This window comes from Oncorhynchus keta, unplaced genomic scaffold (assembly GCF_023373465.1).
Source record: "Oncorhynchus keta strain PuntledgeMale-10-30-2019 unplaced genomic scaffold, Oket_V2 Un_contig_4568_pilon_pilon, whole genome shotgun sequence".
Classification (NCBI taxonomy): Eukaryota; Metazoa; Chordata; class Actinopteri; order Salmoniformes; family Salmonidae; genus Oncorhynchus; species Oncorhynchus keta.
The window spans coordinates 9,044-15,000 of record NW_026287848.1 but is presented as its reverse complement, the minus strand read 5'-3'; the positions used below and the strand labels follow the sequence as shown (position 1 = coordinate 15,000).

The window sequence follows — 5,957 nt, the reverse complement described above, 5'->3', positions numbered from 1 at the left end:
GACCGTCATGCTCACAGGGATGTAGAAATGATTATTTGTGTGTGTGTGTGTGTGTGTGTGTGTGTGTGTGTGTGTGTGTGTGTGTGTGTGTGTGTGTGTGTGTGTGTGTGTGTGTGTGTGTGTGTGTGTGTGTGTGTGTGTGTGTGTATATGTGTAGATTTCCCTTTCCCTTTTGGCTGGGTGACTGGTTACATCGCCATCCTGGTCGGAGCTGGAATGACCTTCATCGTCCAGAGTAGTTCTGTCTTCACCTCCGCTATCACTCCACTCGTTGGTGAGTCTCCCTCCTCTTCTCTTCTCTTCTCTTCTCTTCTCTTCTCTTCTCTTCTCTTCTCTTCTTCTCTCTCTTCTCTTCTCTCTTCTATTATTTTCTCCTCTCCTCTCCCTCTCCTCTCCTCTCCTCTCCTCTCCTCCCTCTCCTCTCCTCTCCTCTCCTCCTCTCCTCCCTCTCCTCTCCTCTCCCTCTCCTCTTCCCTCTCCCTCTCCCTCCCTCCCTCCCTCCCTCCTCCCTCCCTCCCTCCCTCCCTCCCTCCCTCCCTCCCTCCCCTCCCTCCCTCCCTCCCTCCCTCCCTCCCTCCCTCCCTCCCTCCCTCCCTCCCTCCCTCCCTCCCTCCTTTCCTCTTCTTCCTCTCCCTCTCCTCTTCTCCTTCTCTCCTCCTCCCTTCCTCTCTTCTCCCCTCACCTCCTATTCTCCTCTCTATGGTAAATGTATGTACAGGTTATGTCATGTGTATGTGTATGGTAATAAGTGTTCTCCTCGTGTGTAGGTATTGGTGTGATCAGCATCGAGAGGGCGTACCTCTGTCGCTAGGGGCCAACATCGGCACGACGACCACGGCTATACTGGCAGCCATGGCAGCACCTGGAGACACACTGGCCAACGCTCTGCAGGTTAGACACACACACACACACACACACACACACACACACACACACACACACACACACACACACACACACACACACACACACACACACACACACACACACACACACACACACACACACACACACACACACACACACACACACACACACTACCCTACCACATAGCAAGGCAGCAACACATGACAACATAGCAAGGCAGCAATACATGACAACATAGCAAGGCAGCAACACATGATCCTAATGGCCTGGTACTCAGGGCTCTACTGTCCCTCCCTCCCTTCCCCAGATCAGGGCTCCACACTCATCCCTCCCTCCCTTCCCCAGATCGCTCTGATTCACTTCGTGTTCAACGTGTCTGGTATCATCTTGTGGTATCCAATCCCTTCACCCGTATCCCCATCCGATTGGCTAAGGCCCTGGGTGACATCACGGCAGAGTATCGCTGGTTCGCCGGCGTCTACATCATTTCCTGCTTCTTTCTCCTGCCCCTCTTCGTCTTCGGCCTATCGATGGCCGGCTGGAAGGTGAGTGATTGGTTGATTGGTGGATGGATGGGTGGAGAGATGGATTGATGGAGGGGTGGTTGGAAGGGTGATTGATTGACTGACTGAGTGATTGATAGTCGATGAGTGAGTGGTTGATTGATTTTTTTAAAATGTATTTTTACTTAACCTTTATTTAACAACAGGCAAGTCAGTTGAAGGCCAAAAGGCAAAAGGCCTCCTGTGGGGAGGGGGGCTGGGATGAAAAATAAAAATAAAACATAAAATATATAGGACAAAACACACATCACGACGAGAGACACCACAACACTACATAAAGAGAGACCTAAGACGACAACATAGCAAGGCAGCAACACATGATAACATAGCAAGGCAGCAACACATGATAACATAGCAAGGCAGCAACACATGACAACATAGCAAGGCAGCAACACACGACAACATAGCAAGGCAGCAACACATGACAACATAGCAAGGCAGCAACACATGAGCAAGGCAGCAACACATGACAACATAGCAAGGCAGCAACACATGCATGACAACATAGCAAGGCAGCAACACATGACAACATAGCAAGGCAGCAACACATGACAACATAGCAAGGCAGCAACACATGATAACATAGCAAGGCAGCAACACATGACAACATAGCAAGGCAGCAACACATGACAACATAGCAAGGCAGCAACACATGATAACATTGCAAGGCAGCAACACAACATGGAAGCAGCACAATTCATGGTACAAACATTATTGGGCACAGACAACAGCACAAAGGGCAAGAAGGTAGAGACAACAATACATCACACCGAGCAGCCATAACTGTCAGTAAGAGTGTCCATGATTGAGTCTTTGAATTAAGAGATTGAGATAAAACTGTTCAGTTTGAGTGTTTGTTGCAGCTCATTCCAGTCTCTAGCTGCAGTGAACTGAAAAGATGAGAGGCCCAAGGATGTGTGTTCTTTGGGGACCTTTAATAACAGATGTGACTGGCAGAATTGGTGTTGTATGTGGAGGATGAGGGCTGCAGTAGATATCTCAGATAGGGGGGAGTGAGGCCTTTTATAAATAAGCATCAACCAGTGGGTCTTGCGACGGGTATACAGAGATGACCAGTTTACAGAGGAGTATAGAGTGCAGTGATGTGTCCTATAAGGAGCATTGGTGGCAAATCTGATGGCCGAATGGTAAAGAACATCGAGCCGCTCGAGAGCACCCTTACCTGCCGATCTATAAATTACGTCTCCGTAATCTAGCATGGGTAGGATGGTCATCTGAATCAGGGTTAGTTTGGCAGATTAGTTTTGATTGGTCATTTGATTGAAAGGAAGCCTCTCTCCCTGTCAACTCCACTAAGTCCACCTGTAAAACTGTTCTTCCTGCTGGGACCGTGTGGTTGCCGTGGTAGCAGCCAAATAACCTGTAAAACTGTTCTTCCTGCTGGGACCGTGTGGTTGCCGTGGTAGCAGCCAAATAACCTGTAAAACTGTTCTTCCTGCTGGGACCGTGTGGTTGCCGTGGTAGCAGCCAAATAACCTGTAAAACTGTTCTTCCTGCTGGGACCGCGTGGTTGCCGTGGTAGCAGCCAAATAACCTGTAAAACTGTTCTTCCTGCTGGGACCGCGTGGTTGCCGTGGTAGCAGCCAAATAACCTGTAAAACGGTTCTTCCTGCTGGGACCGCGTGGTCGCCATGGTAGCAGCCAAATAACCTGTAAAACTGTTCTTCCTGCTGGGACCGCGTGGTTGCCGTGGTAGCAGCCAAATAACCTGTAAAACTGTTCTTCTTCTCTCGCCAGGTGCTGGTTGGTGTGGGCGTTCCCATAGTGGCCCTGTTGATCATCATCATTATAGTGAACGTGCTTCAGGCACGGCTACCCAGCTGTCTCCCCGCGGTACTGCACTCCTGGGACTTCCTGCCTCTCTGGGCCCACTCCTTAGAACCCTGGGACCGCGTGGTCGCCGTGGTAGCCGCCAAATGCTGCTGCTGCTGCAAGTGTTGCCAGACCGGACCGGAGGAGGAGGAGGAGGAGGAGGAGGAGGAAAGGAGGAGGAGGAGGAGGGCATTTCCTGGAGATGTACGACCACCCTGCCATGATGAACGGTGTTGACTGGGGGGAAAAGAGGGAGGACAAAGAGGATGTCTTGAAAGCAACGCAGCTTTGATGCGCCGTGACACTTCGTATAGGCATTATAACCTGTCTATAATGTGATTATGGTCTTATGACTCTTCTATAACATGGTTATAAAGGTGCTATGTAGGGTTACAAAATTACAATAACTATTCCAAAATTCCCTGTTTTGTTTTCCGAGAAATCCTGGTTAGAGGATTCCCAGATTTCCTGGTTATTTCCTCGTAATTCCAGGAATCTTCTAAACAGGATTTCTGGGGGGGGACATTTGGGGGAAATTACCGCAATTTTGCAACAATAGTCCTATGTCATGTCCTATGTCATGTCCTATGTCATGTCCTATGTCATGCCCTATGTCATGCTTATGAGATGTTAAACAGTGTTATGTCATACTCCTAGATATCAGTCCGGAGCTACGACTGGACTCGTAAAAAGCAGCTCGTAAAAATGGTCGCATATGCACAACGTACTAATAATAATAATAATGGGTTGGATTTATATCGCGCCCTCTCGCTACCAACTGAGGGATTCAAAGCGTTTTACATAGTAAAGGGTGAAACTCACCTCATCCATCACGGTGCACGGCAGCCATTTTGTGCCAGAACGCTCATCACATCATTTCACCTCATCCACCACCAATGTGTGGGTGGTGCACGGCAGCCATTTTGTGCCAGAACGCTCATCACATAATTTCACCTCATCCACCACCATTGTGTGGGTGGTGCACCGGCAGCCATTTTGTGCCAGAACGCTCATCACATCATTTCACCTCTCCACCACCAAGGTGTGGGTGATGCACCGGCAGCCATTTTGTGCCAGAACGCTCATCACATCATTTCACCTCTCCACCATGCTAGCTGATTGATGTGTGGTGAGTGTTCTGGCACAAAATGGCTGCCGATTAGGAATGAGGGGGATGATTAGGTAGGTGGTCATGATGGAAATGGGTTCCAGGTTGTGAATGTAACAGGGACAAATGGGAACTGTAACAGGGACAAACAGGATCTGTCCTTAAGACAAACAGGACCTGTAACAGAGACAAACAGGACCTGTAACAGAGACAAACAGGACCTGTAACAGGGACAAACAGGACATGTAACAGGGACAAACAGGACCTGTAACAGGGACAAACAGGACCTGTAACAGGGACAAACAGGACCTGTCTTTAAGACAAACAGGACCTGTAACAGAGACAAACAGGACCTGTAACAGAGACAAACAGGACCTGTAACAGAGACAACAGGACCTGTAACAGAGACAAACAGGACCTGTCCTTAAGACAAACAGGACCTGTAACAGAGACAAACAGGACCTGTAACAGAGACAAACAGGATCTGTCCTTAAGACAAACAGGACCTGTAACAGAGACAAACAGGACCTGTAACAGAGACAAACAGGACCTGTAACAGAGACAAACAGGACCTGTAACAGAGACAACAGGACCTGTAACAGGGACAAACAGGGTCTGTCCTTAAGACAAACTACTCATCATTTTGCTACTTTTACCAGTAGATTTAGTCCTTGACTTTTATGAAAATACACATCTGTATAATTAATTTATTAATATTGTGTATTCAGACTATTTTGATGATCGCAACACATCGTTTTAAGGTGTTTTTGTACGGTAATTATGTACTCAAGGAGTGGTTGACTGTGATGAATGTACAAATCTTTTAGTAATTTATTGTTGAACAGTGTGATTATCTAAGTGTGTTGATGATGTGGGATGATATATGACACAAAATAAATGGAGATTCAATTGAACAGAAAATATATTTATACATATTTTACAAAATTATTAATTCATATGAATTGACAAAGCTCTCTCTCTCTCTGTCTCTCTGTGTCTCTCTCTCTGTCTGTCTCTCTCTCTCTCTCTCTCTCTGTCTGTCTCTCTCTCTCTGTCTCTCTCTCTCTCTCTCTCTCTCTCTCTGTCTCTCTCTCTGTCTCTCTCTCTCTCTGTCTCTCTCTCTATCTGTCTCTCTCTCTCTGTCTCTCTCTCTCTCTGTCTCTGTCTGTCTCTATCTTCTCTCTGTCTCTCTCTGTCTCTGTCTGTCTGTCTGTCTGTCTCTCCTCTCTCTCTCTCTCTCTCTCTCTCTCTCTCTCTCTCTCTCTCTCTCTCTCTCTGTCTCTGTCTCTGTCTCTCTCTGTCTCTGTCTCTCTCTCTCTGTCTCTCTCTGTCTCTGTCTGTGTCTCTGTCTCTCTCTGTCTCTCTCTCTCTCAATTACATTAAATTCAAGGGCTTTATTGGCATGGGAAACATGTGTTAACATTGCCAAAGCAAGTGAGGTAGATAATATATAAAGTGAATATCTCTTCCCTCTCTCTCCCCCTGTGTGTCATAAATGGACTGATAGTGGGACCCGGAGCCAGAAGAGGGGCACATGTAGTCGACCATAAACCTCCTAAACACCAAGCGTCTCTGATAGACAGATA

At 47.6% G+C, this 5,957-nt stretch overlaps 2 long non-coding RNA genes and 1 pseudogene across 2 annotated transcripts in view; 1 reads left to right on the top strand and 2 right to left on the bottom strand.

Moving 5' to 3' along the window:
- LOC127924806 (uncharacterized) overlaps positions 1 to 141 on the bottom strand; it is a 1,322-nt gene extending 1,181 nt beyond the window's left edge. Inside the window, exon 1 of the long non-coding RNA XR_008118881.1 lies at positions 1 to 141. This exon is cut by the window's left edge and continues 922 nt beyond it. This is a non-coding gene — a long non-coding RNA (uncharacterized LOC127924806).
- Positions 1 to 3,778, top strand: part of LOC118382339 (sodium-dependent phosphate transport protein 2B-like) — a 26,986-nt pseudogene extending 23,208 nt beyond the window's left edge.
- Positions 3,779 to 3,787: 9 nt separating this feature from the next.
- LOC127924804 (uncharacterized) lies at positions 3,788 to 5,354 on the bottom strand. Its single transcript, XR_008118874.1, has 3 exons — positions 4,363 to 5,354; positions 4,146 to 4,217; positions 3,788 to 4,085 (listed from the first exon to the last, which is right to left on the bottom strand). It is a non-coding gene; the product is annotated as an uncharacterized LOC127924804 (long non-coding RNA).
- Between the last annotated feature and the right edge of the window lie 603 nt (positions 5,355 to 5,957).